Raw genomic sequence first — 12471 nt, 5'->3', positions numbered from 1 at the left:
AGGTATGTGATGTTGGCTATTGATGGTTTTAGGAGAGGCAGAGGTAGGCCGAAGAAGTATTGGGGAGAGGTGATTAGACAGAACATGGCCCAGGTCCAACTTACTGAGGACATGACTTTAGATAGGAGGTTATGCAGGACAGAGATTAGGGTAGAGAATTAGTAGTTGAGTGTCCTACTTATTATTTCATACTAGTAGTCGTAGTATTATTCTTGTAGTTCCTTATCTATAGATTTCTGTTGCTTTTTGTTGGTTGTTGTACTTCGATTAGCGTATTATTTTGTGGGAGTTTCAACTCCTTTCCGTTCAGTCAGCTTTATCCTACTTTCTATAGTATTTTGTCATGCCTTTTATACTGCTTTGAATGACTGGTTCTTGTGTCGAGGGTCTACCGGAAACAACCTCTCTACATCCCAAGATAGAGGTAAGGTCTGTGTACACTCTACCCTTCCCAGACCCCACTTTGTGGGATCTCAATGGAGATGTTGTTGTTGTTGTTTGTTGTTTCATATTATATGATGGTTTTAGTTTGGATACTTTTTAAAAATCACTCATATCTAGAAAATAAACGGTATTTTTATCAAATTGTCTTTAATTAAATAGTACTTGTTTAATTATTTTTATTATATTGTAAAAAATTACTTATTTAAAAAAAATTGAAAAGAAATTAACATCTTTTTAATAGGTAAAAATTTATTTATTTGAACTAAATTTAAAACATAAAAACACTATAGTATATAATATGGACCTCAGGTGTATTAATAACTTTCGACTTAGCTAAAGGTCAAGTCAATTACTCGGGTGGTCAAAGGTGGAAGATTGCTTCAAGATGATTATTTGCTTAAATGAAAAGAAAAAAAAAAAAAAAGGGCTCATATAAGTTTCCTGCTCAAAACATTGTCAATTCAATTTCTGAAAGGTTGACATCTATTTCATGTGAAATAATACGACAACCAAATTTATAATTGATAATAATATTTTGAGATTTTGAAATGACTGAACACGATGAAGATAAACGGGAAAGAGCAAAGGAAGAGGAGAAACAGCTGAATTAACTTAAATACTCGCACGTAGGGTGGTTATGGTCCGAATTGACTCAATTTTATTTAAAATTAACCCAAATCAATTAAGGCGATTTTTTAAACATTTCAACTAAATCAAACCATTATAATATAAATTCTATCGGTTTTCATTTTATTGATTTTATCGATTTGGTTTAGTTTTTACGATTTTTATGGGTTTTAAGAATGTATTTTATAATGCAAAGAAATTAAAACAGGTGAAGTACAAAAAAAAAAAAAAGAGATACAACAACAGTGACAGACACATAACCCAAAATGCAAGCAAATACTACATTAATTTGCCTCATCTTCATGACTCAAATTCAACAACAAAATTAGGATTTAATTCTGAACAAGATAAAGCAAATAAGCTGAAACAGCAATCTAATGACCAATAAACAGAGCAAAGGTAAACCACATTCTAGAGTAAAGAATAAGCATGCTCTCAAATAAATACTAATTTTCAGACATCAACTTGGAAATTAATGGACGAAAAGAGTTTAAATTGGGCCTTTAATGAGCAAAAGATTTCACTTGAACAAATTGTTGGGATATATACTATTAATCATGTGTTCGGATGTAATATTTTTATTATAGAACAATTATTTATTCAATTTTAATAAAGAGTTAAATAGATCATGTATTAGTATGTGTGTCCTTTACTTATATAGTAGATTATTTAGTGTATAGAGTTTAGCTTATACACAGAAGATTAAATCATCGGTTCTTATAAGTATAAAGTTTATGTTCACAATCTAAGATGGAAATTGGACAAAGCCATCGGTATGATTGTAGCACGAGATTAAATATGATGTATCTTCATTATGGGAACGGTATAGTTCCGCCTTCTTATGCTAGTACATTTTGTATGTATTGAACAGACCAAGTAGAGATAAGTGTTTTTGTACTGAATATATAAAACAAATTCTCTAGTTCATTAAATGTACTTATACTCTTAATCTTGATATAATTATTACGATCAATGTGATTTGTTCATTATTTTGATTTATTAAAAGGTAAGACTCAATTGCGGGTCTATGTATTCCTGGTAAATTGGATAATGGCAAAATACATTTGTGAAATAATAATTAGTTGATAGAATTCATGTTTCGACTTTGAGATTGATGATGCTCCTTTATGGATGCTTATAAGTTTTTATGTGAAAACTCTGCAGGTGGATTTTGTATCTGTCACATGAAATAAGTTAAGCGGAAGTATAAAAGATTTAATTAGTCAATGAATTCAATTGTTAGTAATTTAATTTAATTGATTGGTATCTGTAATCTTATGGGAGTTAAATAAGATTTAATAAAATATTTTGAAATTGAACTAAGGAGTGCAGTTACGTTTTTTTTGTGGAATAATTCATAATTTATTATGGTAGGATTAATTCAGATATTTCGAATTAATTCCATAATAGGAAGCCTCGTTAATTAAATTACGTGATCCCTGTTGTGTCCGAATAATTAGGAATTAAATGGAATCCAATTTTTTGATGGAAAAGGAAGACCTAGCAGGTTTGGGAAAGAAAAACCCTAAGACATGTGTCTATATAAAGAGTCTTATTCCATAAGAACTGGGCGGTGATTTTTCATAAGTTACTACACGTTCTTCCATGGGGAAATTCGCCGACACGAATTTCGCAGCTTTAAGCTATAAGTATCAATTTTATGTTTGATTAATATTTTGATTATGTGTTGTCTATATTACATGCAAATTCGCTACTGGCTATTTGCTTCTGCTGCGTATACCTGGATTCCATCAATTGGCATCAAGAGCCTGCTCGCATTTAAATAGATAACCTAGATGAAATATTTGTATGTGTGATTCTATACATGGATATGGTAATTTTTTTTTCAATTTGCTTTAATGTTTGAAGCATGAAAAATTAATAGTGGTGAGATGAACTTGGTGTGACGGCAAAATTAAGTTTAATCCTCGAATTGGAAAAAAAAAATGATATTTCTTTTGCCGTGTTAGAGTTCGGATCAGACCTAATTGATAAACAACAAAATTGTGCCGAACGGTGACCTTATTCCGGCGGCAAATTTTAGACGCGGGGTTTTAACCCTGGTTCTTGTGAAAACCTACAAGTATGTTTGCTTTTTCAAAATGGTTGCACATGGGCAGATGGTGGTTTGAACAAGTGGGTTTAATCCACTATAAGGTGTAAGGTTGATTGCCATGTTTTGTTTTGCATTTTTAGTACTACTAGTCTTTATAAACGTGCAGTTGCACGTTATTTTCAGTCAATCTCAATCATAATAAATTAGATAATATTATTTATTTAATTAACCTAAATTAAATTAATAAACATATACTAAAGTAACCTAACTAATATACTCTTTTATTTAATTGATTGTATGAGAATCTTCTTTTATAAATTCACAACCCATGATATTATTTAAAAATTAATTTGATGAATAAAGAAAATATGAATAAGTAAGAAAAATAATACAAATATACAACAAATATTACCTCTTTGTCCACAAATATCAACGGCATACGGGAACCATCACCTCTTGCGTTTTTATATCATATTATCGGTCTTCTTCCAATGATCAATACCTTCATTACCCATTGAACATCGGACTTTCTAAGATTATTTATAGGCACATATTCTTTCGTCAAATCTGATTCCATTGCTATTTTCAGAACAACTGTAATAACTACGAAGAAGTTTCAAAACCATATCTACTCTAAAAACAAATTAATATTTATTATCTAATACGATATCTAATAATTTCTAATGAGGAGAGGCAATTTGTACTGGCAATAGCTATTGACAGTTGCCAAAGCGGTAAAAGTATAATAGTGGAAAGAAATAATACCTTTCGAGAAGTATGCCAAAAAATTATGATGGAGAATGTGTGAAATAGTGGGGTTGTTATAGAAGATCAACCGAAATAGGATTAGGAAGTTAGTATAGTGGAGTTGTAAAACTCGGCTATTAGATATGTCAATTGAAATATGCTTAGTAATTAAAAATAAATATTAGTAAAGTCTGCATAAGATGGGTTAGTTGAAATAGGATTAGTAATGAGTTTTCAGGAAAAAACGGATTAGTAAATAGTAATGGTAAAGGTGGGTTAGTTGAAATAGGATTGGTAATGAGTTTAGTAACGGCTGGGAGTTTAATAGAATTAGGATTATTAGTAATGAAATGTTAATATTAATAGTAAGGGTATAAAACTCGTTCTATATTTGAAGGATATTTTGGTCAACCAACATTTATATTCATGTTTTTAAAATAATACTAGTTTCTACGAACGTACGTTGTACGTTAATAATCACACGTTAATATTCAGTCGATTAATAACTACACGTACATATATAGGCAATCAATAAGGATTTAGAAAAACAAAAACATAGTACAAAGGAGTATTTATTTTAATAAATTTGACTTTCTAACTTATAAAATATATATAGAATAAGATAATTAAGTTCCTAATCTACTTAAACAAATACTTAGTTCCTACTTCCTAGTTTAATTTTAGGATTATTTATTTTGCATCCACCTATTTAATGTTTATGTTTATTTGCTGACCGTATTTTGATATTGACTTGTTGAAGGGAGAATATTTTGTTGAGTGGTTCACGAAGTGATAAACCATGCTTAAAAAGTGGTAGATTGTATAAGAGGCAATGAGTTTTGAAATGTAAGTGTATTTTACTATTTGCAAATTGCAATTATGACTTACTTTTTCATATAATTTAGCATTTTAGATTACATGAGCAGACCAAATGTCTAAATTGGCATGCTCTTTTAGCCTATTAGGCATGCTTCGCGACAAAAAAAAAAAAAACGATTTAGAAAAAGGCCACGTCCGATATTTCTACTTCCTAGTAGTAATAGGATTGTCCCATAACTAGTCCACTACTAACGTGGATTTATAGTTTTAGGTTGTTAGGTTTAAGAAGTATGTCCAAAAGAAATAGAATTAAAATCGTTCAATATTTAAAGGATATTTTGGTCAATTAACATTTATATTCATACCTTTATAATAACTAGTCTCTACGAATGTGTGTTGCACATTATTTTCTATCAATTTTTCACAGACAAAAAAAATGTTAGGTAGTAGTATTCCTTGTAATAAGATAGATATTAATTAGTGTCTAATGAAGTAGAAAACAAAATTTGAGATATATTGATCCTTATCAATATTCCTTAGAAATGTAAAAGACAAAATAGTTATAAAATAAATAAGAAAATATGAATTTAACTAAAGTTTTGACTGATATCAATTTGGGTAGACTTCTAATACCAATCAAGTTTAACTTTCTTTTCTTAAAAAAAAAAAAGTCTTTACTTTAAATTTTAACCATTTGAGATATTGTGCCATATTTTTTTAATTTTTAACTATTTGAGATATTGTGCCACATTGCTATTTTATGGGATAATGACTTTACAATCAGTGATAATTACTTTGGTGATAAAATTATTAAGCCACCATGAGCAAAGATCGTTTGTTAAATAAATTTCATGAACAAAGTTGCATAGTATTAAAACATAGACACGGTAATAATTAAATCTAAGGTAACTTTTATTTAATAGGTAAAAGAGAATGAAAAAGTCTACGAAGAATTCATTCCTATTACAACTAAGATTCCTCAAGTTGTTTTCATTACAAATTTTGAGAAATATTAAATCTCAAATTCCTAGATATTAGACAATGTTTTGAATATTACAGTTTTATCTAATATAGAATGATTTTTAAAAGAAATAATTAAACTTTTACGATATAATAATCTTATACTATTATTTTTGTACAAACAAAATAGTTAACCAATTGAATAGTCTTTGTCTCTCTGAGTATGTTGAAGTGGAGGATTAATTCTAATTTTCGGACAATTATTGTTTTAGATGAACTTCTATCCATCCAAAACAATTATGCCCGGAAAGAATTATACCTAATACCAACTTTCTAGGGTCGGGTATGTGTAGTTTAAATCAGAAAAGAATTCCGTCCTTGGGTGATTTACAATTATATCCTTAAATTATACAAATATTTAAGGGCATAAAAGTCAATAAACATTTAGGGAATATTTTGGCCAACCAATATTTATATTCATACTTTTAAACTAACTAGTTTCTACGAACGTGCCTCGCACGTTAATACCATTTCAATTATTAGCATGTGCTTTGAATCAAAAGACCCTTTGTAAAATATAAGAATTATAATTAGATAGTATCTAAAGTGAATTTGCATATTAACCAACAACTCAGTTATGAGAAGTTTTGGTCCTTAAAATTATTATACATCATAGTGTTTCAATCCTACCGTGTTTAGTCCTAAATGCAGACGCTACATCAAATACATTTTGCAAATAAATTCAACACATAGTGTACTTCAATCTTGCAACTTGAATATGTAATAGAAGTTGATAAATTAAAACAAAAACAAACTGACAAATAAAAAAATTATTATTTGATAAATCCGAAAAGAAACAAATATGTTAGTTACTCATGAATGCAATAAATATTAAACCAAACTCAATTTAAAATTTACCCGTATCACATAAAATTATTTTGAGAGTTACGTTGACCAATAGTTTCTTTTGCAAATTAATATTATTGTATTACTAATAACGCTGATCTATATCTCAAGTTCAACATGGAGTTTTCAAAATCTTGATACAAATAATGCTAATCATCTTTTACTCAGATTCAAATATAACAAAACTCAAGCTTTGTCCAAATCAAAGTGACGACTTATAACTTGAGAAGGGGGCGGGTATTTAACATAATTTATATTTTACCTATCTAGTCATATTAATTCTTGCTATTAGAACCTATTAGCTTTCGTTAGTATTCTAAAATATTTGAAAATTTGAATTACTGAGATGTTTGAAAGGGCAACGATGATGTCTGTCTGTATTCTAATATGCTGATAGCACTATTTTAATTGAATTCAAAATCTTAAATATTACTATAATTTTCTTTATCATCAACTGTTAACCATATAAATTTTCAGTCTCATACGCCTTCGTCCTCATAGTATTGATATGGTCGTAAAATTCTCAATAATATGTAGGACACAAATTTAAACATAATAGCAAAAACTTTTTAATTAATTACTTTGGCGACCGAAATTCAGAAGTAGTATTTGTTTAACATTCTATTTTGAATGAGTGATATTTTTAGTTTACCAAAATATCCAATCAAAATATGGTAGAATTAGACTAAAAGAATATATAAGTCGACCAATATTTAAGAAATTTCCGTCGTTCAACATTGTTATTTAATTAAATTTCATTATAGAATTGTCTATAAAACTTCAGTAAATTCCAAAGTTCAATATTAAGCAAGTGATTTATATAAATTAAATCTTCTTAAAATTTTAAATTACTAAATATTAGGAGTTCTTTCCTAGTTTAAATAAAAAACTACTTAATTTTCCTAAATATTTTTAGGAGAAAAAAATATTCCAAATATTTAACGCGTGTCATTTAAAATAAAAAAAAAATATATATATATGGTATGAGTGTTGACATTATTTTATTAATCTAATGTATAAGTTATGGTGTAGAAATTAATATAGGCAAAAAGTTAGCGTTTGGTCATTTGAAATCAGAATATGATCTCAACTTTATTATTATTTTATTGAAGATGGTAATCAAATTATTAGTTTCTTAAACACAAAACACAAAGCGAGACTTCTGAGCTGTATATGCATGGTGCTCAATTTAATTGATTATAGCATTCAGCGGTACTAAAAAGATGATAATTTTGCTGCAATCTATGCTTAAAAGTCTGCTGCATATTGATTTCTGGGAAATTTAGTTTTTATGAGAGTTTAATTTAATCTATTAGAAGTTAGAACTGAGATCCTTCAAGTGAATGCTTTTGCCTCCAATATTTGATTCCATGTCATTCAACTTCAAAGTTCAAAGAGTACTTCTGTATATCTGCTACTACGTTATGGTCTCCTTTTAATGACAATTATGTCCTTTTTTAGTAGAAGTTAAAGTTATGAATTAAGGGTATAAATGTCGCTCAATATTTAAAAGATATTTTCGTCAACCAACATTTATATTCACGCTTTTAAAATAGTATAGATATAGATAGATATATTTTATACTTCTGATTGCAGTACATGGCCTTATTCTCTTATCGCATATGAATTTAGTAGTAATACTTAAGAGTTAAGACTAAGCGTTTTAAAATAGTATAGATATAGATAGATATATTTTATACTTCTGATTGCAGTACATGGCCTTATTCTCTTATCGCATATGAATTTAGTAGTAATACTTAAGAGTCAAGACTAAGCGTTTTATGATTAATAAATAATTACTATTAATGTGATTTATTTATTTGAAATCATTGAAATTTTTTAATGATTTTATATATGTGAATTATATTATTACATGGATTGAGAATTATGATTAACAAATATGACATACTAATACCTCCGGCAAATGACCTTACACCTTTGAAGCACAATATACTTCTCGTAAAACTTGGGTTTTAACTTTTGTCTTCTTAATTTTATTTTACTTTCAGGAAAAGAAATTCTATTTTACCTTAAATTTAAATGAACGAGGGAACAAATGTGCTAGACTTTTCTTTCTAATTAAGTATGTGTATATTTATCGGTTTGGTTCGATTTAGTTTAATTTTTCTTTTGTCTAACACCAAAACAAACTAAATGTTATTTGTTTTCTAAATTTTAAAGTCAAGCCAAATCAAACCGAGCTGATTTTCGGTTTATTAAGTCGATTTGATTGGGTTTATCGGTTCGGATCAATTTTTCGATTTCATTTGAACACCCCTACTCGCACGCTTAATTGTTTAAATTAAATATAGTTGGAGTGTGTGCGCACGAACCGTATATAGTCTATGTATAATTTATGACCAGCCAGCTAAGAAAAGCAAACACTGAATGGGCAATTCGCAGAATTGCCCTTCTTTTGGGGTGGTCTTTAAATTTTGCCCCTCATATTTGAAATCTTTAAATTTTGCCCTTCGGCTAAATCCAATGGGTTCCAGGTTCGAACTCCCACACAGTCAAAATTAAAAAAAAAAATCGCAAGGCCGAGTTTAAATTTCGCTATGCCCCCATCGGCATACACTTGTGAAGGAATTACCAAAGTTATGCCGGATCCGGCATACTTATGCCTTATGGGCAGACTTGGCATAAGTATGCCGGGTCCGACATAACTTTGGTAATTCCTTTACAAGTTTATGCCGGGTCCGGCATAAAAGTTTGCCCCTTAAAGTATGCCCCCACCGGCATAAACTTGTTAAGGAATTACCAAACTTATGTCGGACCCGGCATACTTATGCCTTATGGGCAGACTTGGCATAAGTATGCCGGGTCCGGCATAACTTTGGTAATTCCTTCACAAGTTTATGTCGGTGGGTGCATACTTTTAATGGGCAAACTTTTATAGTATGTCACATAAGGCGGAATTTTTCCTTAACGCATAACTAAAAGTTTGCCTTATAAGGCAAAGTACCTTAAGAAAAAGTTCTGCCTTATGGGGCATACTTTTGGTTATGCTTTAATTAAAAGTCTGCCCCATAAGGCATAGTTCCTTAAGGAAAAGTTTTGCCCCATAAGGCATAACTAAACTATGCCTTAAGGAAAAGTTATGCCCCCTCCGGCATAACTTTAGTTTTTCCTTAAGGACTTTATGCCGGATCCGGCATACACTTCCCCCAGCCCTGCCTTGCGAAATTATTTTTTTATTTTATGCCTGAGCGGGGGTTCGAACCCAGAACCTCAGGTATCCAAGCGAAGGGCAAAATTTAAAGACCACAAATATGAGGGGCAAAATTTAAAGACCACCCTAAAAGAAGGGCAATCCGTGCAAAAAAATGACACGGAATCAGGCCAACTATTTATGTAAGGCTGTATAGATTTCTATCTCTAACTATGGCTTATACAAACCTAATAACGTGCTTATGGTTCCCCGAGAGTGCTTAACACTCAAAAGTTGAGTTCGAAAAATAATATGAATGTTTGGAAGTGGATTGGACCAAATTGCAAATAATCTGACCTTGGAAATAATTTGGACATTTTTATGAAAAACAACAGCTAGCATTCCAATGGTTGAAAGTTGGACGTTGTGACGCTTCAAAAATATTTGCTGGCAGCCTTGAGCACCACCATCACATCGGACAAAAGTTAAGCGTTGCGACTGGCAAATCCTGAAGCTAGCGTTGTAATTACATAAATTCGAGGTTCTAAGATCATGTCCACATTTTATTTGGAAGAAATTGAGAGAGAAGAACAACCCCCAAGCCCTACCAAATACAAGCGAATTATAAGGTTAGAGTTCCACAATAATCTTTAGGATTAGATTCATGAGATTAACACAATTCTTGACAAGAAATAACATTAGATCTTCATTGATTTCAAGCGAACCATCGCCAAGGTTGAGAAGTGATTTTGGCGGTTTCTTTCATAAGGTAAGTTCTTCAATCCAACCTCAATTATAGCGATGAAGTAAGATTATGAAGGGTGGGATTGGGTAGAAATTGTTATTAAAAATAGAATCTCATAAACCCTACAAAGATCGAACCTTGACCTAGGTTTCTTGAAGGTTGAAAGATGTATTAATTATGGCAGTTGTTGATGATGTCATGTGATCAAGTAAATTCGATGTAGATTTCAAGTATTTCAATGGGTGATAATTGGTTGTAGCATATGTTTGCCTGAGAGAAAATATTGAGGTAGAGTTAATGTCTTTACTAAAGTTCTTTTCTCACAATTAGCATGCATCCAAGGTATAGAAATGTCGGAATGAGTTGATGTGTGTTTCGATTGGAACAAGAGAGCATACATTATCCATGAAATTTTATGAATGTGTTTAGATGATGAATTCTCATATTGTGCTTTACCCAGAATTTCTTTATATTTTATGTCATGATAAGTAGAAAGTATGTTCAAGAATTAAAAGAAATATTTCTCTTTACACTTATTGTAACGATCCATTTGTAAATAAGAATAGTGTAGGAGTTAGGGTTGTGTCGAAGCGAATTTGGAAAGGGTTATGTCGGTGGAGTGCACGTGGGTCTAATTCAACAAATAAGTGAACACGTGAGGCGCATGTGGCCACTTAAATGAACGAATGGGATTAATAGCCTGTTTGGGTAGCTTATTTTCCTCTCAAAAGTACTTATTTTTTCAATAAGTACTTATTTTAAAAAAAGTGAGGTGTTTGGCCAAGATTTTGGGATAAAATAAGTGCTTTTAGGGAGTAGCAGAAGCAGTTTTTCAGAAGCTAAATAAAATAGCTTTTGCCCAAAAGCACTTTTTTGAAAAGTACTTTTGAGAAAAATACACTTACAAGCACTTTTTAAAAGTTTGGTCAAACACTAATTGCTGCTTAAAAGTACTTTTTAAATTAATTGGCCAAACACAAACTGCTTTTAGTCAAAAGTATTTTTTTGAAAAGTACTTTTGAAAAAAAGTACTTTTTAAAATAAGTTGTTTTTATAAGCTTGGCCAAACAGGCTATAAGTACAGCCGTCTTGATGTAACGGCTCCGTTGTATTGGACAGTTAAGGAGGTTGTTATATCGAACCCTGCAGGGAGCAAAATATTTTAGCGAATTTCTGATACACAATTCTTATCTCTCTCATAGCCTGTTTGGCCAAACTTATTTTTCCCCCAAAAGTACTTATTTTTTCAATAAGTGCTTATTTGAAAAAAAGTGAGGTGTTTGGCCAAGCTTTTGGGAGAAAATAAGTGTTTTTGGGGAGTAGCAGAAACAGTTTTTCAGAAGCTAAAAAAAACTGTTTTTGCCCAAAAGCACTTTTTTTAAAAGTATTTTTGAGAAAAATACAAATAGAAACACTTTTTAAAAGCTTGGTCAAATACTAATTGTTGTTCAAAAGTGTTTTTTTAATTAATTGGCCAAACACAAACTGCTTTTCGCCAAAAGTGTTTTTTTGAAAAGTATTTTTTTTTAGCTTAGCCAAACAGACTATCAAATTCTTCTTCTTCCTACCTAATTCTACTTCATCTTCCTCACAAATCACAATCATTCTCTTCTTTTATCACGAGTATTCCGCCATTGAAGATTGTCCCAAGTTTGTAGTTCTTAAGTTGTTGCATTATAACAGTGTTAAGCTTGTAACCTTCCAATATTATCAATAAAATTTTCATTTCTTTCGTTTACATTGTGTTTGTGATCAATTCAATTCGAATCATTACATTTATATTGTGTTCTGAAGACTATAATGATTTATAAACTATTATGTGACATGTTAAAAGAACAAAATCTGATTCAAGAGATAAAATAATAGTTATAGAAAATAATTTGATCCAAGAGAACACAAAAATGTTTTAGAAAGAATTTCAAAAGAGAGTTAGACCAAAAAGGTCACAAAAAGCTTCTTTTCTTCTTCTTTTTTTTTTTCTTTCCAAATAAGTTAATTGTTGAGAGTTTCCTTAGA

Source organism: Lycium barbarum, chromosome 6 (assembly GCF_019175385.1).
Source record: "Lycium barbarum isolate Lr01 chromosome 6, ASM1917538v2, whole genome shotgun sequence".
Classification (NCBI taxonomy): domain Eukaryota; kingdom Viridiplantae; phylum Streptophyta; class Magnoliopsida; order Solanales; family Solanaceae; genus Lycium; species Lycium barbarum.
This window is presented reverse-complemented; position numbering follows the sequence as displayed.